We start from the raw sequence: 22,778 nt of genomic DNA on the forward strand, positions 1-22,778 counted from the left end.
AACTTTTTTATTATTCAGGCTTGATTTGATAATCTAGAAATGTCTTTTTTTTTACTATGTTTTTCTCAAGTCATCTAGTCGATATTGAGACGTCATTGTTGATATTGACGATATCCACATCAAAATCAACATTGTTGCATAATGTATGTCATAATAATATGATCATCGATATCAATTCGATATCGACATTTGGACCACGATAAAAGAATCACAGAGTAAGTTCTGAGTTTAACCAAAAAATCGCTGTCGAGCTCTTTGACACATTTCCAATTTCCATTCTCTGTTTTAACATTGTAATATGAACATTGATAGTTGATTTGTTGATTATTTGTCTTACTTTCATCATCTTTATAAAGGATACAGATGACAGTGGATGGGCAGAATGGTGCTGTAAGGGGAAAACTGGTCAATATCCAACGAACTTTGTAGAAGAAACATCTGATAATCTACTTCAAGAAAGTAAGGGGACCAAGAAAGGTAACATATAGTTTTAATAAACCGATCGATAATGACTTCTTTGTATTTCTACAATTGTTTTTAAAGCATGGACACCCCCCCCCCCACCCCCCCCCCCCCCCCCCCCCCCCCGTTTTTGGAAGCATGATTGAATTGTTTGTTTGTTTGTTTTTTGTGCTTGATTGCTTGCTTCCTTGTTTTTTTGTAAATATTTTACACCATATCCGGATTTCGACAATTAATGTCTCTTCAGTGATGTTAAGGATCGAAAAGTATTTGGAAGGCCATTTAATTTACCTCAATTAAAAATAGAGTCCTGAATTTTATAAAAAGTCAAAATAGGATGAACGGGTTATATTAACCGGAGGGAAAATATAATACAAGGCCAAGCAATATAAACAAGTCAAAATTCGTTGTTGGGGGGTCTAAACACAGCACAAACAACATTTGTCCCCAAAAGACCAAAAGAGTGAAAAAATATATATTATTACAAAACGCATTTGATACATAAGTAAACAATTATTGATAATATCTATGCACACGTACCGAAAAATTGTGTGGAGGAAAGTCTCAAAAAAGGTTTGCGACAATCCCGGCGAGGACTGGTAACTCTGGGGGGTTTTTTGCGGGAAAATATGAATGCCTACTCATATCCAATCTTTTAGAAATTATAATTTTCCGCGTTTCGCAGTATAGAGGAAAATTATTGTACTAACGTTCCGTCTGATTAATAATGCGATCATCACATGTCTACATGTACATGTAATAAATGAGCGGGAAATAATCCCGTGGAGTAATCACTCTCTACACAACACTAATACGGTCAAGATGGACACCGGAATGTTGAGCAGCCCTTTAAGAAATGCCATTTCGAGAGAAGTTTCCAATGCCATATCAACATCTCAACAGTATTTATTGAACAGTATAAATGGTATAATGGACAGTAAACTGACAAATTTGCAGACCACCTTACAAGAAAGTCAACAAGAATTTCGCAGACTCAAATGGCCAAGATGGAGGAAACTCTGACCGATAACTATACTTTTCAGAGGAAGGGCAACGAAAACTAATTCAAGTATGGTGTGAAGGTTCTAACAAAGCTGAAAGAGGCGAGTCAAGCTTAGAAGTTCATGATTTGACCAGAGCGACCGTACAAAACGCTAAATCCAGGATTTCAGAAGGTATTGACATTGTGCAAGAGAGACAAAAGTTATTTAAGCTTGCAGATTCTTCTCAACTCGGTTGGAAAGTGATAAATGAGTATGTTGCCAACCCAATAGCAGACTCCGAAGATGAGAGAAAAATGTTAAGAGCTCAGTCTAGAGCAGAGTGCAAGAGTAAAGCAGAGAAAACCAAGAAAAGCATCAAACCCAGACAAGTTCCTTATGCCAGGAATGCAGATAAAGATGATTCCTTCAAGCCTGGAAAGTGTTTCAATTGTGGAAAAAGGGGGCACTGGGCAGATAATTGTCCTGATAGAAAACAAAAGATAAGTAATTCTTTATATTTATCAAACTTAGATAGTTCAAGCTTATTTTGTACCTCAGATGCTAATTTTTATTGCAATAATTCTAAAATAAGAAACGCCAATGAGAAGGTTTCAATAACAATTAATTGTTTATAAACTGTTGATCTTGTTACTAATGTGGAAAAACCGGTTAGTCCAGTAAGTAGATTGAAAAATGCTATCGATGTATGGAGATTAATCACAGGTAATACACACATAATTGATGTTATACAAAATGGGTGTAAGATACCTTTCAGAACAGAACCAGATCATAAAATTATTAGAAATAACAGATCATCTCTTGATAACGCAAGTTTTTGTTAAGTCAGAAATTGAAACTTTGCTGTCAAAAGGTTGTATATCAGAAGTAAATTAGATACCTTGTGTAGTTAATCCTTTGACCGTTGCTTTTAATAAATCGAGCAAACCCAGGTTGGTATTGGATTGTAGACTCATCAATCCTCATTTATTTAAATTTAGATTTAAATATGAAGACACAAAGTTAGCAAGGGAAATTTTTCACCAACATGATTTTCTATATGGCTATGATTTAAAAAGTGCTTATCACAATATTGAGATTGTTGAATTGCACAGAGAATATTTAGGTTTTGCATGGGAGATAGATGGTGCAAACAGATATTTCGTTTTTAATGTCTTGCCATTTGGATTGGCTACAGCTGGTTACATATTTACCAAAGTTCTCAGAGAAGATGTAAAGTATTTCAGATCTAAAGGCACACGAATTATTATGTTTTAGATGATGGTTTGGGAGGTGGCAAATATTTTGAATCTTGTCAAAAAAGTTGTCAGTTTGTAAAATTTCAACTTCAAAAGCTAGGTTTTCTAATTGCACATGAAAAATGTGTTTGGGATCATGATGCCAAAAATTAAAATGGTTAGATTTCAATTGGAACATTGAAATTGGTAGAATATTCGTCAGTCCTGAGAGAATAGATAAAGCAGAGCAAACTGTAAACTATATACTTTCCGAGATTGGAAAAGGTAAAGTTTTGTTAAAGGCTCGAATTTTAGCGGGCTCATATCAATGCAAATAGTATTTGGTGATCTCGTGAGAGTGAGAACCAGATTTTTATATGCTTGTGTTAACGGTAGAGCAAGCTGGGAGGCATCTGTAAAAATTACATCAGAAGCTATTGATGAGTTAGAATTTTGGAGAGTTTCTTGCAGAGCAAGGAATAGTAAAGGTGTGAATATAAGCACAGTTAATTTTCACGACAATTTTGATGACGATTTGTTTTGTGATGCCTCAGATGTAGGCTTTGGTGGTTTTTGTTCAACATATGATCGTACCGAAATATTCGGTAACTGGGTAGGTAATGAACCTTTTGAGAGTTCAACTTGGCGTGAACTTGAATGCGTCAAGAGAGTTTTGTATACTCAAGATTCGTTATTGGAGAACACATTAGAAATTTGTCACTGCAAAAAACTACGATTAATATTTAAGAATCTTGTGAACAGAAAAACATTAATATTCAGACTCGCTGGGTCCCTCGGGCTCAGAATGTATATGCAGATCAACTTAGTCGTTATACAGATCACGATGACTGGTCTTTAAACGATGAAACATTCAGTTTCTTAAACAATATTTGGGGTCCGTGTAGCATCGACCGATTTGCTACTCATTACAATACACACTGTTCGCGTTTCAATTCAGTTATATGGTGCCGAGGAACTGAAGCAGTTGACAGTTTTAGTCAATATTGGGGAAAGGACAACAATTGGTTGGTACCCGCACCTTCTTTGATTGCAAAAACAGTAAACAAAATGTGCAATGAGCATGCTAATGGTATTTTGGTAGAATATTCGTCAGTCCTGAGAGAATAGATAAAGCAGAGCAAACTGTAAACTATATACTTTCCGAGATTGGAAAAGGTAAAGTTTTGTTAAAGGCTCGAATTTTAGCGGGCTCATATCAATGCAAATAGTATTTGGTGATCTCGTGAGATTGAGAACCAGATTTTTATATGCTTGTGTTAACGGTAGAGCAAGCTGGGAGGCATCTGTAAAAATTACATCAGAAGCTATTGATGAGTTAGAATTTTGGAGAGTTTCTTGCAGAGCAAGGAATAGTAAAGGTGTGAATATAAGCACAGTTAATTTTCACGACAATTTTGATGACGATTTGTTTTGTGATGCCTCAGATGTAGGCTTTGGTGGTTTTTGTTCAACATATGATCGTACCGAAATATTCGGTAACTGGGTAGGTAATGAACCTTTTGAGAGTTCAACTTGGCGTGAACTTGAATGCGTCAAGAGAGTTTTGTATACTCAAGATTCGTTATTGGAGAACACATTAGTTCGAGTCAACAGTGACAATCAAAATGTCGCACGTATTTTGACGATGTGGAGTAGAAATTTGTCACTGCAAAAAACTACGATTAATATTTAAGAATCTTGTGAACAGAAAAACATTAATATTCAGACTCGCTGGGTCCCTCGGGCTCAGAATGTATATGCAGATCAACTTAGTCGTTATACAGATCACGATGACTGGTCTTTAAACGATGAAACATTCAGTTTCTTAAACAATATTTGGGGTCCGTGTAGCATCGACCGATTTGCTACTCATTACAATACACACTGTTCGCGTTTCAATTCAGTTATATGGTGCCGAGGAACTGAAGCAGTTGACAGTTTTAGTCAATATTGGGGAAAGGACAACAATTGGTTGGTACCCGCACCTTCTTTGATTGCAAAAACAGTAAACAAAATGTGCAATGAGCATGCTAATGGTATTTTGGTTATACCAGAGTGGAAATCGGCGGCATTTTGGCCTTTACTTTGTGAACAAGAAATTTTTAAGAGTTTTGTTTCAGACGTTATTTATCTTACAAATGACAAAGTTATAGTGAAGGGTGCCGGTATAAACAGCATTTTCGGGAAATGGCCACTTATATTTAGGTTGATCGCTTTTAATATTATGTTCTAATGATCCATATTTGCGATTTTCAGGCTTAGGACTGAGGCAACATGTTGTGGAGATTGTAGAGAGGAGTACTGTAGGATGTCCGGGTGAACTTGGAGAATTAGCAGAAAAGATGTCTGTTTATCTTATCCAGTCTAAAAGTGACAATACTACAAAAAAGTACTTTGCTAGTTATAATCGTTGGATATATGTTGGTCAAGGATATGGTTTTAACGAATTACCAGCAGATCCAATTCAGGTTTCATTGTTTTTAACATTATTGATTGACAAGAAATCATCACCTTGTACTTTAGATTCGATAATTTATGCTTTAAAGTAGGTACATGAGCTTTATGGTTACGTTGATCCTACAAATAACGCTTACATTCATTCGTTAGCTCAATCATGTAAAAGATTAAATGGAAACCCAGTTGTAAAGAAGGACCCTGTTACCTCTGATATAATACTTGAACTTTGTAAAATTAATGAATTTGAAAATGACTTGCTTATTGTTAGAGACTTGACTATGATTTTGATTGGCTATGTTGGATTTTTGCGCTATGACGAATTAAGTTCTATTTCATGTAAAGATGTTAAGATTTTTGATGATCATGTTTCCATTTTTCTGCCCCGGTCCAAGACCGATCAATACAGACAAGGTAACGAGATACTTATTTCTAGTGGAAGCACTTTGGCATGTCCAGTTGTTATGTATAAGCGATACATTTCACTCGCTAGTTTGGATGTTAATTCGGATTATTTTATATTTCGACCGATTTTTAGGTCTAAGGGGTTAGCTAAGTTGATATATAAGAATAAGAAGTTAAGCTATACAGCCACAAAAGAGAATATTGTACGTAGATTAAAAACTGTAGCTCCTGACTTGAACCTAGGTTTGCATTCTTTACGTTCTGGTGGTGCTTCTGCAGCAGCCAGGTCAGAAGTAAATGAGAGATGTATTAAACGTCATGGAAGGTGGAAATCAGATATTAGCAAAGATGGTTACATTGCGGATTCCTTGGATATGAGATTATCAGTATCTATACACTCCGCCATAAGTTAAGCACCACCCAATTGAATTTCGAAATAATTGTTTTCTTAATTATTGTTTTTGTAAAAAAAATACTATATATTAAACCTGTAAACAATAGGTAACTTTTGGATACAGGTAAAATGTCAATCGATTACATTTTGATTGTTCAAAACCAGTTTTAACAACCTGTCTTGTGTGTTTTTCGCGTTACTGTTTTTGACTAAACACAAATGATTTTAGCGCGTGCATTTCGCACTTGAATTAGCCATTGATATCAAACTTTTAAGATGGGAAGACGAAAACTGAGTATTGCGGAACGCTGGCAAGTTGTAGGTATGGCAAATACAGGTCTAAGTTGCCGTAGAATAGCGGTCCATTTTGGTGTTAACCACACTGTGATTATCAGGCTCGGTGCAGAGATACCGACAGACATGGTCAGTCGAAGACCGCCCTAGAGCAGGCAGACCACGTAAAACTACTCCCAGAGAAGACAGAAATCTTTCCCGGCAAGCAAGATTGAAACCTTTTTCGTCTGCTGATCAGCTTCGTAGACTTTGGCCTATTGGGGGTAGAGTAAGTGTGCGGACTGTGATACGTAGGTTGCATAGTTTCCGTCTAAGGGCTCGGAGGCGAATAAAGCGCCCGGAATTAACTTTAAGACACCGTAGAGCAGGACAACAGTGGGCTAGGAACCATCGCCGATGGACTTTACGCAGCTGGAGAAGAATTCACTGGTCCGATGAAAGTCGTTTCTTGCTGAAGCGCGTCGACGGCAGAACACGTGTTTGGAGGGAAAGAAACACCGCATATCGGGACAATAACATTCTTGGTACAACAGCTTTCGGTGGTGGCGGTGTAACAGTATGGGGATGTTTTTCCCATGACTGTAAACTTGATATGCATGTTCTTCACGGTACCCAGCTGAATGGACAAAGGTACCGGGATGACATCTGAACACCATTGTATCGCCTCATTTTGACAATCAATCGTTAACTGATAGACCGGTCTTTCAAGATGACAATGCGAGACCTCATCGCGCACGAATTGTCAACGCATACCTGACGTCAGAATCAATAGACACTTTACCTTGGCCGGCCATGTCACCTGACATGAACCCAATTGAACATGTATGGGACTTTATCGACCGTAAACTTAACCAGAGACAACCAAAATGTGCAACAATACCAGAATTGAGGGTCGCTTTGGTACAGGAATGGCAGAGATTTCCACAGTATAGGCTACGACGACTTGTGCAAGGAATGAGGAGACGTGTATTGAATCTCTACCGGAAGCGTGGAAGCTATACACGATATTGACTTTATGAACCTTAATTGACAGTAAATGTATACTTGATTGTTTTCCAAAAAGTTCAAAACTGTATCATTATTTGAAATTAATGAAAATGATCAACAAATTAAAACATTTTATAGGGATTTTAACTTGTTGTTTTTAACGTAAAATTGAAAGTTCCCTTCACACAGCAGAAAGCATAAAAAACCCTAACTTTTATTTTTTTTTATACTGCACAATATTTACATTTTATTTAACCAATGTCAACACGATTAACTCTTATTCAAAAATATTGAATTTTTGGATTTGAAAATTTCTTATTGATAAAAATACGGGTGGTGCTTAACTTATGGGGGAGTGTATAGAAAACTTGGTTTATAATTTGGGCTCTTTCCATCCCTTTCTTTGTGATCTCTAGATTACGTTGGGCAGTCCGCAAATATATATTTGGTTATTATATTAATATTATGTATTATAGTGAGATTTATGGTATAAATTGCAATGACATTACATCAGTAAAGTGTGTACTTATAATTTTCCGCGTTTCGCAGTATAGAGGAAAATTATTGTACAAACGTTCCGTCTGATTAATCATGTGATTATCACATGTTTACATGTACATGTAATAAATGAGCGGGAAATAATCCCGTGGAGTAATCGCTCTCTACCCAACACTGATACGGTCAAGTTTCTTAACGATATTTATATATATCGTTTCTCATTAATATTTCATAGCTAGATCTTAATTAGGTTTTTATTATGTTTGTGCAATGTATTCGTTCATTTATGAGCTTTACGTTTTTTTGCTGAATGTACTGATGCACGTAGGGTTATTTTTTCATGTTCTCCTTTATATCACGTTATATGTCATATCTTTAAGTATACTGTCCAAGTATGACTCCGGAAACGGTCTTTCGAGCAAATTAGCTTTCGACTAATTTAGTGTTTGGACACAGGTTTCCAATGCTGTCTATCGACATAGTTGGTTTTTCCTGGCCGGCGGGATCGTTAAGGATGGAGAAATCTTGATGACTTATTATTAATAACCACTCAGTATGTTATGCTGTATGGCTATATCACACATGCTGTTATATTTCACATGTCATCATGTTTATTTATTTGTAATGAGTTCGGTGTCCTCTAGATAACGTTGGGCAGTCGGCAAATATATATTTGGTTATTGTATTAATATTATGTATTATAGTGAGATTTATGGTATGAATTGCAATGAGATTATATCAGTAAAGTGTGTACAATCGGTTTTTTACAGAAGAGTGTCCACCAAAAACTTACACTGCACTATTATTAGAATAGTAGAATAGAATGATAAAGAAATGGATGAAAATTATATCTACATGTTACTGTTATATTAATAAAATATATAACAAAAAACCAGTGTATACTGATTTGTTTCACAATAGTTATAACAATGAGGTTAAATTTCCTGTCATTTATTCATCATCCACGCACGAACTTATCTCAGAAAAATATCTCTGTACATTAACCTCAGGTTTAGGAGATGTGATTTTTTTTCTGTGAAAAATGCTTTTGACCATCCACAAGAACTTGCGGTCATCCGATGTTCTGCACTTCAGTACTTTTATTTTATTTGATTCCATTCACATCAACAGAAAGATACAACATAACATGTTATTTCTAAAATGTAATTTTCAGGTTTTATACAGTATATTTGCATTTTACTTGAAAATGTGTATTGAATGCTTTGCAATTTAAATTATTTGATATACATCAGTGGGGGTTGGGTATTAAGTTGACAAATACTTAGTAGCTGTCACACCCAGAATACATCCTGATATTCTTGGCATTGACAATAAATATGTTTGCATAAATATGTACACATTTACATAAAGTAATTTGACATTCCTGTGCATTTTTTTTTTATCGTATTATAAGCTTTCAACAATTAATGGGTGTCTTCCTTCTATTCCAACTTTTAAAAAAATCACTATTCCTTCGAGATGTTTTGATAAATAATGTGTGTTTATATCAATTAAGCTTAATTACAAAAATCACCTAAGATTTATACCGGCGTCACACAACAGCGTACAGCTCCGCCGTACGCCGGGCGTGTTAAAAAAACATGTACGCTGCCAATACTAGTAATTTTGGATGCATTCAACCTGTCAATCATATCTGTAACGTGTGCACAACGAGCTTTAAGCGTGTATTTGTCGTACGCTAAACGTTTATTGGGCATTCAAGAAACGTATGGTGGTGTATACTTGTCGTTTGTCTAACGTAGATGGAATGCATGCTACGGAGGTAAAAAGTTTCTTGAGACGCGCCCCGGTCGTATCTTTGACCTTCTATTATGGGGTGTTTGTTTCAACACACCCGCATATGATTTAGTTAAAGTCGAACGATCTCGTGCCCTAATAGTGTCTCAAACTTATCTGTAGCGCGTTAAACGCGTTTTTATCGCACCGCGGGTAAATGATCACGTTGTGATTGGTTTAACGCCTTCACGTGGTGACCCCCTATGAGACTGTAGGGGTTAGTAAATTCATAGGGGTTCATGATGCGTTAATTGTGACGTCATCTATTAATGTTGTTGTGTTTTATTGCTTATTTTTCAACATAATGCAGCAGAAAAAGTCCGGCGTGCGAATTTACGGTTAACTACTGACTCCCTCCGGCCTCACCCCTAAGAATTTTACTAACCCTCTATGGATCCGTAGGGAGTCAGTAGCGAACCATATAACTTATAGTAGCATATTCATAACGTGCTTGTAGCGTACAGGTATACGCTAGTCACACGCTTGAGCTGGATGAAAATGTTTTAGCTAAGTATTTCGACGTACGTACTTCAAACTTATACAACGCGCATTTAACAATTGCTTATCGTTCCTCTGGCGTGCAACTAACGTACACCGACTTTGTCAATTTTTTCTGTACGTTTGGTGCACGCCGGTTTATACGCCAATGTGTGACGCCGGTATTACCTGTATTTTTTTAAAAAGAAAAACCGAAAACATATATTGATTATAGATAATTAGGAATTGAATGCTTTTATATATAACTTCATTGGTGTGAAAAAGCGTTGACCGAAGTACATTTTGGATGAAGCGCTTTTCGCGCTTCATCGCGATTCGTTCTAAAAATGTGCGTACGGTCAACGCTTTTACAACCCTATGAAGTTACTAAAAGAATCATTCAATACTCAATACTCAAAAATTTCATTTGTTTAGCTAGGATCATGAAACAAGATTTTTATAAAGTTTATATTTGATTAACCTGTGCACTTTATTGTGGGACCTCCTGTCATCATGAATGATACATTTTATTGTGTAATGAAGTTGATTAAGAAATAACGCTAGATTGCAGTGTAGCCAATCAGAATAACGTATTATAATGAAATTTACATCTAATGTAATTATTGTAATACCAAACATTCTCATCTTGCAAGATTTCCATGTACAACTTTATAAATAGTGGGAATAGGAGAAATGAACCAATTGTGGGAATGGCGGTTTTAGTTTGAAAGTCAAAGTATGTATATACCATCTTAAAATTGATATATCTTGTTGAATACAGACATGACACCTAAAGGGAAACTATAAAGGGTTGACCATACATGTCATATGTGAAGCTTTATATCTTCAAAGTTCTGGATCATTAAAAACACAAAAAACTATATTTTGAAGAAAAAAAAAATGTTTGTTATAATCTACCTTTTCTGAAGTGAGACAATACAACAAAACGAATGACAGGTTTACAATCACTATCAGGCCAAAGGTTAAAATGCCTTCAACAATAAAAGAAAACCCATACCGTATAATCTGCTTTACAGGAAAAATATGAAACAATAAAATTGAGAATACTTACCGCCTAATAATAACAAAACAATTCACGAAAAGCAAATATGACAGACATTAACCAATGACAACCACTTAACTATAGGCTTCTGACTTGGGAATGTGGCAGGGTTAATCATTTTTATGAGCGCTCAACCCTCCCCTAACATGAGACAGTGATGTTACCGCACCACAAAAAAGTTGAGAAAGGTTTAACTCAGCAGATCGATAAAAATAAAAACACCAAACCAACACACAGACAGAACGTGGCAGGATATATATATATCCATCCTTTATCCCCAACAACAACAACACAAATGACTCCAAGCACAGATCTGAGAGTACTCGCAGTTACTAACAGCAAGTTCAAAGCCAATACCAACTTATACAAAATCATGTTTCTAAAACTAAACTATCAATCAGTATATATCCAACATCAAATTTAGTGTAAAGACGTCATTAACAGTCAGGGAAACACATGCCTTTGTGCAATGCCAAGATATTGGTATCGACAGAAAGTAGTAAAGTGAATGTACATAAATAAAGGCAACAGTAGTATACCGCTGTTCAAAACTCGTAAATCTATGGTCAAAAAACAAAATCGGAGTAACAAACCAAAAATGAGGGAAACGCATTAAATATAAGAGGAGAACAACGTCACAACGTTAGAATGTAACACACACAGAAACGGACTAAGCATTAGACAAAATCCGATGAGAATACCAAATATATCCTCAAAACCAAATACATGAATTTGGGATAGAAAAGTACCGTGACACGTCTTATAGTAATTTGAATTCACACTAAAATATAAGAGCAAACAAACGTCACAACGGAAACACAACGTAAAAATGTTACACACACAGAAACGAACTATGATATAATAATAGCCATTTTCCTGACTTGGTACAGGACATTTTTAAAGATTTAAATTTTTAAATGTGTAATATTCAGTATTATATATATTTACTGATAACAAAATCAATATTCTATAACTGTGTTGAATTGGTAACCTTTTAAGATAAGTTTATTTAAGATTGACAAGTCTACACGAATCGTATTTAAACACCACCATGACATTTATAATGTGTTACTCCGTTTAAAAAAAGTTTTTTACAGATACAGCCAAACTTGCAAACCAAATCTTTATATTTATGAAAGAATTATGTAAAGATTCTAATTTATGTGTGGTAACAAGATCCATGAGTAATGATTAAATAGTACAAGTAATACATAGATAACGTTCGTTGAAATCCAAAACGTCATTACAGAAACATGCATAGCGAACGAGCTTAGATATACAAAAACCGAAAAACGATGTCAAAGGAACAACGCCGTCCAAAATCAGATTTATCAAATGACCAATTGTGCATTTCTTCTAAGACATTAAAACAAAATTTAAACTAGATGTGTCAAAGCGATACGAATGGCCCCGTCCCAAAAAGTTCAAAAATCTGCAATTTCAATATAAACCATGTGGACACAAACATCAGCTCAAAATCTGGGGGGGAATAGAGAAAAAATCTGTATAACTGTGATTTTCAATTATTTATCAAAGTTCAAAAGCCTGTAATTTCAGTGAAAATAAGCGGAGCAGAACGAAACTTAAGCTTGATCTATAACTCATCATGGTTAACTCACATACCAAAAATCAGTATAACTGTGATTTTAAACAATTTCTCAAAGTACAAAGCCCGTAATTTCGGCAAAAATTAGTGGAGCAGAACAAAACTTATATTTGATCTGTAACTCATCATGGTTAACTCACATACCAAAAATCAGCCCAATATCTGAAAGCGTTTAGAAAAAAAGTCTGTATAACTGTGATTTCATACCCAACTATATCAGTCCTATTCAGGACCGATAACTCTGTCGATAGATATTATCGGGTATACACTATTGTTGAAATCAGAGCAATCGGAAACATAAATATTTGAATATCTGTGAAGCAAAAAATATTTTTTTAAAGAAATTTTCATAATATTCATATTTTCGTAAAGTTAATTAATGATACATACAATTTCTGATTTGACTGTGACGGCAAATTAAGAGAAGCTATTCATTTTTACATTTATGAAAACTTTTGTATATCACAAAATTTAAACTCTGGTAATACATGTATACACAGGATGTTTAATGTCACCTGGTTGCTTTTGGTTTGCACGTCTACCTGACAATATATTGTTATGTAACATTACATCCAAAGTAAGAGTTCACCTGTTTGGTCAAGGGATGAAATTTTAAAAGTATAGAACATTTATCTATAATAATTGTTGGTGTTGGGGTTTTTTTTCTCTTGGGATGAAAACATTTTTATATTTCTAAAGGAAAATAAAGTATGCAGAAAACAGGAAAAACACCTTTAAAAAAAGAAGAAATTTTTTTTATAACAAATTTTATTGTAAACTATTTTCTGGTAACAGAACATCCTGGATATATCTGTCAAAATAAATGTTCCCTTGTCACACTTAAAAAAATACTTTTTTTATCAAGAAATTTTGAAATTAATCATATCGAAATATCACCAAAGAAAACAACAGAAACATCAGAGATTCTGCATGAAAATTTAAATATAATCTAGGAAAGTCTTACTATACAAATCCTTGACTTGATGCAACATTTCCATATACATCATCCGCCATTTTGAAAATCCCGAAAAATTCCCTTTTTTGACAGGTTTTGCCCTGAAATTCAACTGTTTTAAGTAGTATTCTTCGCCAGATATATGTTTTAATAAACTTAATCGATTTGCAAAATTTTATTTCTATTTACGGAATTTTTTATATTTATTGTACAAGTAGACATGGGTATCGGTAATTTAGCATTGAGTCAACGGAGAAATGACGAGGAAAATTGCATGTTGTACAATTCTAAAATGACAGAATTTAATCAAAAATTAAACTGTTAGGACTAACATTGTTTGATAGAAATATGTTTGAATATCAAGGGTTGATTTGCAAAAGTTAGAAAACGGGTCAGGTTTATGAGAAAATTAAACTTTATTGAAGCATCTATGCATTTTATATGGGGAAATATAATACAAAATGGCGGCTTGTATACGTCACAAAAGTCACGTGATGTCTAACTTAGTTGGATATGTCAACAATTTCTCAAAGTCCAAAGCCCGTAATTTCGGCAACAATTAGTGGAGCGGAACGAAACTTAAACTTGATCTGTAACTCATCACGGTTAACTCACACACCAAAAATCAGCCCAATATCTGAAGGCGTTTAAAAAAAACTCCGTATAATGGTTTGTTGCGGAATGACGGAATGACGGAATTACGGAAGGACAGAAAGACGGAAAGACGGACAAGGATAAAACTATATGGCATCGACAACTTCGTTGCGGGGCTATAAAAATCGGTCATGCTGTATTCCAACAAGATTTTTGCTAGCTCTGTCTAAAGATATGGACAATTATACGCTAAAGATATCTATAATTCAGTATGACGGGCTCAGTCATAGTAAATTTTGACCTTATTTAACTAAACCAAGTCAATACTTTACCTAAAAAATTCATCACTCAAAGTTATTTAAAAACCTAGAATTAGATCAATCTACTTTATATTTCCTGCATAAAATATTAAGAAATAAATGTAGAAGTTAAATGAACAAAATTTTGCAAGTAATATACTGCCCACAATAGGGACTATATGTGTGTCCTTGGACCAGCTGCCCGACATTTAGACATGAGTTAATCATAACAATCACGGAACAAGAACAGCAAACATACAAAATACTTAGTAAAACCATAATATATATGATAATCTAAATTCAAATTTAAAGAAATAGAAAAAAATGTAATAATATAAAAACTATGTGTAGACAGTTTTCTCACAATCATAAAAACCAATAACTGTAAAATGTAAAGGCATACACTACAAGCAATTGTGTTTACGCTTGGCATAAATTAGTTTCTGAACGTTCCAATTCTTTTGTCATATATGATGCAAGGCTCTTTGATCTGATCGGATTTGCTAGATCATTTGATGAATGATTGTTGTTTGATAAAAACATTGCAAATATTTTAAATAAACACAAACAATACTATGTCCAAAACCAAAAGACAACAAATTTGATTAAATTACGGTAAAATGAAAAAGGTGAAATGGCATCCTACACTATAAAATATTCAGATATTACTATTTCTTAAGGAATTTGAACATTTAAATTAAGTCCAAAAAGAGAAAGTTTGAAGAAAAAAAGACCAGCTTCTAAATATAAAGGATAGACCATGATATATTGATTAGCACGTACACTGAACAAATAAAGCATTATGAACACTAAAGCAGGAGCATGACTTTGGTGAACAAAAATACTATGGAATGGCAAGTCCGACATTGCTATGACGTCTGACGGCCTTTTAATAGCATAAAGTTGCTAAGAATGTGGGATTTCAAAGCGCAGTATTTTGTACAAAACATGGAAATCGCCAACTCAATCTTTGTGTGGCAGGATTTTATCTCAAGATCTAGAAATATTGACTGTCAAGCAGATAAATCAAATACTAGTCAAAATCTGGTTGTTCATTGTTCTCCGGAAATAAGTACATTCCATTCACCATCTATCGCCATGTATCGCAAATGAAAGCGTATCTCCTAAACTATCCATTTTCAGCGTTATACTTCTTGCTTTCACAGATATATAGCAAACTGCAGTAATCTCCTCACGGAACTTGTTATCTTTGGGACTAATTTATGAAAAAAGTACGCGTGCGCTGCGTTTGATACAATAGTTTTACACATGTTTATGTATGACCTTTCGCTTTATTGATATTTTTTTATTTGCAGAATTAATTTGGATAAAAATACAGCGCAACATATGAGTTCCTGAAACTTAGATAAATGTTAAGCTTTTCAAAACATTCACTTAACTGTATTTAATACACACTTTTTTATTTACTTTAGCGGAATGCGACATTCAACAAGCTACGGTCAACTATGAGTATATTCCCGAGAACGAAGATGAACTACAACTTGATGTCGGATGTGTCATAGACATACTTAGAAAGGTATGGTGAGCTCTGGTGAAAAAATTTTGTCAAACGACTTTATACAGTATAATTAGCTCCAAATTGGGTCAACGGAAAGAGGTAGTAAAAATCATGCAATACTAGATGTGTTACTTCTTTTTGAGATTTATAACTACGCACTCCCGTCGATAGTAAATACTTCACTTTTATAAAGATTATCGATTACCAAATCTCCCAACTTTCATCTTTTGTTCATAACTATTTGTATGTATTTCAAGATTTTTTTAACTTTAACATTTCTACAGAAAATGTTCGGTGTTAAATTTGTATGATCACGGTGGTGATTCGGTATGTCGAGACAACTGATCGTGAAAGAATACCTTACTGTGGTCAAGCATTTCAGTCAGATCCTGGAAGATCTGAGAATCGGATCGTGAATGTAATTAATTGTAATTCTACTTCAAAATGTGAGTAAAATCTATTTTATTTTAAAAACGCGGAACAAGTCCGGGGGAAAAAGTGATTGTCAAAATTATTCAACTTCGGCAATTACAATGTTCAAAAAGGTATTGAAAGTATGCAGTACGTTATGAGAAAACACAAAAGTCACAATCCTTATCAGCCCATCAATATAGATATAATATTTAATATATATAATTCGTCCTAATATCAGCCCAACAATGATAGATCTGTAAATTTGCGTTAGCAAAATAAATTTAATCAATAGCAAAATTGCAGATAATGAATTTGTCACCACCAACTTTAACTCGCTTGTCTTGTCATTGCGCGGTTCCAGTTTTAACGAGAGAGTGAAATTGTCCATTTACTTGAATACAAAACAAAACAAACACACCTGAAAACCAAGCGCACCCTACAATGATATTCACTTTCACCGTTAAATTCAACATAAACGAATAGACATCAATAATAAACAATATAAAGAAATCATATGACTTCGGAAATTCTAAAATGAACAAGAAATAAATATGATAATGACTAAAATGAATCTTCGCTAAATGGCCTAATAAGGGCAAATAACTAGAAACCACATCAGCTTCGGTTAATGTGTGACAAATATCCGGACTTGAATTATGTATGAAAAGCAGATATTTAGTCAAATATTTATCTTTTTACTCATTAACTTCAAAAAGGAAATCGGGTCGATTGAAGTATGGTACGTCGGCTTCCTTGTTGTAACTTTAAAACACATCAATACTGAACTTGCAAATGATAACTGGTTTAAAACGATAATTTTTCTGCGTTACTTGTAACTATTTTCAGATGCATATTACTTCACATATAGTACAACTATAGTTTATGAAGTTCAAGAGTAACTGTATTTTCCAATTTCGTTCACAAATTATTTTTAGAAGGGGGAAGTTCTGAGACTTGTCTACCGAATAAGCAGTGGGGTATTCGTTGTTAGTTGGGTAACGTCAGTTAAGGAAGCTGGCTTGTCATGCTTTGGATTTTTTTAAAGATTTTCGTAATCCTCTGGTTTTATCCATTTGAATGCCTTTACAAAATTTGCCCGGTGACCCCCATTTTTCTTTATGAAAATCTATTACATGTATATTGATAAGTCATCTGTAAAAGTCTTATAAAATTTTAATTACTTTTAGAACTTCAACTTGTGAATGATAAAGCTATGAAAAGTCAAGAGAGAAAATTTTCCCGCCAAAATTTCAATGGTTCATATCTCGAAAACAAGCATGGTGACCTACATATTTTTTTTGCTAATTAATTCCCTATCAATATAAACTAGTGTTTTGAAAAGTTAATTACTTTGAAACTTAGAAGCGGCTGAATAATCAATAAATAATTTAAAACATTAAAATTCCATGAGGTATTTTGGTAATTTAAACTCGTTAACTGAACGGCTTTTTCAACATTCGCCGCTCCACTATTCTAGAAACGTCTTTCACATTATTTACATATATTTTATCAGCAATTAAAGCTTTGAGTAAAAATGGAACTACCTTATCTAGTTGCGTTGTAAATCAGATGTAAATATTAGAAAATATCATCGAAGTAATAGAATAGAATCAACATATGTTTCTTTCTTCGTACGATTGTATAAAACCATTATTAACATAACGACAGGATGAAATAATTAGTCCAACTTTGTTTCATACAAAAGAATTGGCAACGTAGATACAAATATCTTGGGTTACGAACGTGTTTTCTTTTGTTACATTCGGAGGATTAAAATCAGGTTCTGCAATACAGAGGACGTCCTTTCACTAAATAGTTCAAAGTTACACACACAAAAAAGTCAATTGAACGTATCTATCAAATCGAACTTGAAATAAAAGAAATAAGAAATAGTTAAGTGATATCTTGACTTGCATCTATAATTTAAATTGGATTGTATCCAGGATTAAGCATCACCATAGCGGCTTATCATCGATTTTTCAATTACAACGAGCTCGTAACGTATGCTACAAGTCGAGCAGGATCTTTCGTAATAATTTTGATCACATGAGATCAACTCCTGGTTTTGATACGGTTCATGTTGAACGGTCTAGTTTTCTATGTATAGTACACTAATTTTTGTGTGTTTTATCATTTTTGTACCTAAGCATTTAAACACTTCGACATATCAATATTTATATTATAGGTATAATTCGGTTGTGTACTGGGTTCTAGATATGGTGCAAGTAAAATTAATTTGAAAAGAAACATGAACAAACGAATGGAATTTGTTATTAGAAATATACGACCAAACGTGGCGTTAGTGACAATATCTTAATCGGATTCTTTATTATATTTTAGGACGGTGATCCTGGGTGGTGGTTTGGACGATATGGAGATAAAGAGGGATTTTTTCCAAATAATTATGTTACAGTAATATCAAAGAATGAAACCTAAAGCGCTTGCTCAATATTTCTTGGGGGAAAAAACAACAAAGCCAACAAGAATGCAAAAGAAAACTAAACTAAAGATAATGCGACGGAATTGTTTTGCAAAATATTTTCTTCATGAAATAGAATTTTAACATAAAATCAATATTATATTTTACAAAGTTTATGACTAAACATGAAACATTCGCTTGCACTGTTGTAAGAAAGTTAACGGTTGAAACAGGTTGACAAGAGACTAACATTCCATTCACAAAACAATTATATTATTTATTTAACTATGCATCAGCTGCATTTTTATACCATATTTAAGTTATTGAGTTATTTGTCATGTTATTCGTCTTGATGCACATATGTATAATGATTCAATTTGATCTTACTTTTAAATTCAAAGAACAAAGATCCTTTCGTTGAAGAGGACTCAATTATTTTCTCCTTTGATAGAAACGTTTGTTTTAACTTGATGTAAATAAGATCATAATCGAAACTATTTGTTTAATATTTATACAAAAATCATTTCTTTGAAAGAGTTATCGTAGCTTATTTTTTTTAGGTTTTGTACTATCAATACAGATAATGTAGTAAACGACCAGTTTCTTTTTGTTAAATTGCTTTCGAGTCACACACATATTTTATCTTTCAAACTTTATAGATAACAAAAATATATTTGTTTGTTTGTCTTTTTCTTTTTAGCCATGGCGTTGTCAGCTTATGTTAGATATACAAGTTTGACTGTCCCTCTGGTTTCTTTTGCCCTTCATTTAAACAATATATCCTCAGACCAGAACACCAAACGATTAGATTGATATAATTCCAAAATCTAGATGAAAAATGTATTTTGAAATAAGTCATACTTTATATAGAAGACAATGAAAGAAGTTAAAGTATATATAATTTGTGCTAGTTATTATTCCTGGTTTTTAAGGCTAGGTTAAGTGGAACTGGATGAATAAATAATTAAAATGACACAAATACCGAGCTCCGGGAAAATTCAAAACGAAAAGTTTGTAATCAAATGGCAAAATCAAAAGCTCAAGGACATCAAACGAATGGACAACAACTGTCATATTCTTGACTTGGTACAGGATTTTCTTTATGTAGAAAATGTAAATCTTGTTTCATAGATAGCTAAACATCTCACAAACAGACGCATACAATTCCATTATATTGACAACGATTTTTGAACAAAACAAACAGACATATTTAAGTACCAATGTCAAAAATAGAGGTACAACAGTCAATATTGTGCTATAATTTAGCATTGTGTCAATTATAACTGTTAAATATCATTTCGTTCTAGAATGACATACTAGAACATATCTAAAATTGAAAGTGTACATTCACCAGTCTAAACAACAGTGATAAGTTTATAACAGTTTGATCGAAGCGTTTTTAAGCAACAACATGACTTTTAAAAATGTTATTTGTTTATATCACGGGCGAAGACCAATAACTCGAGAATGACATTTCGATCGGGTTTTTTCATTGAACGGTTTGATGTGTTGTGATTAAATCAATCAATCAAGACAAAGTCAAGTTACGATACAAACTGTGATTGATTGGTTGATGGTTGCTCAACGTCCAATGGCAAATAGTCAAATAAACAATAAATGCAATAGGCAAGTTCTGTAAGAGAGGCGTCCGGGTTAAGAGTCGGGGAAGTTGAGACTGCAACGGGAAGTGTTATGCCAAGGTGATATAAAAATGAGTGACTCATATGAACTTGAATAGCAGTAAGATCAGATGCGTTGATATTAAGGTACGTGTTTGCTGCTCCTGTAGATGCATCCCCGCAATACAAATCCTTACCGGAATTGGCACAATTGGTAATATAATTGAACAGATGACTATTCGAATACCGCGAAGACATATTAACAGTGTATCAGTCAATTTATTTAGGATCGTAATACTTTTGGAGTGTCTTTTTTTCTTCCTAATAAATACGTTGATGAGAGTTTTATTATAAGTAGCAAATCACTATAAATGAGTTCCGTATATTGTGACCATACACGGGCGTAACGCATTTAAAATTAAGTTAATTAAACTCCAGACGACCAGAGATTTGGGAAGTTGACAATTGGAAAGATTAACGCATCGAGTTTTGTCATAAATTGTATACGAGTTGGAGGAATCTCGAATCTTGGGAAGATAACAGTGTGGATATACCGAAAGGAGAAAAACAGTAAGATACAATCAAAGACAGCCTGACAGGTTTGTGGACCTTGGACAGGCACATAAACATGTAACGAAGTATAACTTTATGTTGTTTAGATCTCAACTCCCCCTTTTACGTATTGATCAGTAAAGAACAAAAAATGCTCACCAAAAAAATAACAATAAAAAGTTCAAAAAGCAGGATTAATAGTTAAGATCAAATGTACAGGGCTTATAATTTAATACGTGCGTTTCGTCTACATAAGACTCATCAGTGACGCTCAGATCAAAATAGTAAGAAAGCCAAACAAGTATAAAGGTGAAGGGCATTGAGGGCCTATTTTCCCCCAAAAAATGTGTCAAATACAGATAAGTTAATGTATGTCTGGGGTAATAAAATCCTTAGTAATTCGAATAATTCGTAATTTTGCAAACATTACATTTATAAAAATGATCATATAATTGATATTCATGTCAACAGCGTGATCGAAATACGAGTCAAATAGTAGAATGCATGTAGATATTCAATACAGAAAGAGAAAAAAATAATCAAAATATTTTACACTTGTTTCAAACGATAAAATTGTTAAATCTATTAAGTATACGCAAATGCACTGATTTAATAATTATTTTCATAAATGATTTTCATAAATGATAGTCTTTAGAATTATATGTTGATGAATTCACAAAATAAATCATTTTATCATTACAGATACAGGTTTGATATAATTTCACGATTTTTTTCAAAATCAAACTCCTATCATATACAATATATGCTTATCTTTGCGACCTCGTGCCTCTTTGCACGTACACGGACTTTGGTTTATCATGGCCATCCTACTCGGATATTAACATCGGTAACCTCTGATCACCTAATTTACACACATCTGTTGATTTTGGTTTTTCTTTAAGTCACACAAACAAATGACTTTGGCTTTGGCTACCTGAGTTCACCTTACACATGTTTCGAATATGGTAACCTCTGGTCACCTCACATATACGTTTTTTCTACCTCGTGTCCCTTTAATCATACGTTGACTTTGTTTAATCAGTTACTCATGGTCAGCTTACTCGGATATTGAACGTGATTTGTGGTCAGCTTAATATACACATTTTGACATTGGTCCTTCTTCTCAACCTACACAGTCAGATATTATATTTGCTTTGCTCTGAGCACCTTATTACACACATATATTGACTTTGGTAATTTCTATTCACTATACATAAATTTAAACTTTCGTTATCTCTTGGGTTGAGGTAATAAAACTTTGCTCAGTGCGCGGAGCACAAAACTCATGCTCGAAACATGAAATCCAGCATTTTGATTGATTGTTTTGGGGTATGAGTACAAAAAACTGACTCGAAAGCCTTATAAATTTAAGGCTTGGTCACCTTACACAAATATTGACTTAGGCTAACTCTGGTCATCTTACACTGATATTGATGTTAGTAATTACTGACACTTTCCCAAATGTATTGACTTTGATACATTATGATCATCCTAAGCTATTGACTGCGGTTATCTCTGATCACAAAGCAAAACAGACTTTGGTTTATAATGTGTAAATTGACCAGAGAAAAGATCTGAGATACGTGACCATAATCAATTGACGTCACCGTTCCAGGACAACGACTGTGGTTACCTCTGTTAAACTTACACTGATGTTCGGGTCACCTTACAAAGATATTTAATTTGGTGACCTCTGCTCAATTAGCACAAAAAATTACCTCTGTTTATCTCTGATCACCTTACACAAATGTC

General features: G+C 33.9%; 1 long non-coding RNA gene across 1 annotated transcript; it reads left to right on the forward strand.

The window, feature by feature from the left end:
- The first annotated feature begins 354 nt into the window (after window positions 1–354).
- On the forward strand, window positions 355–18,893 carry LOC139519738 (uncharacterized). Its single transcript, XR_011663662.1, has 3 exons — window positions 355–477; window positions 15,937–16,040; window positions 18,777–18,893. It is a non-coding gene; the product is annotated as an uncharacterized lncRNA (long non-coding RNA).
- Window positions 18,894–22,778: the final 3,885 nt, after the last annotated feature.

Source organism: Mytilus edulis, chromosome 4 (assembly GCF_963676685.1).
Source record: "Mytilus edulis chromosome 4, xbMytEdul2.2, whole genome shotgun sequence".
Classification (NCBI taxonomy): Eukaryota; Metazoa; Mollusca; class Bivalvia; order Mytilida; family Mytilidae; genus Mytilus; species Mytilus edulis.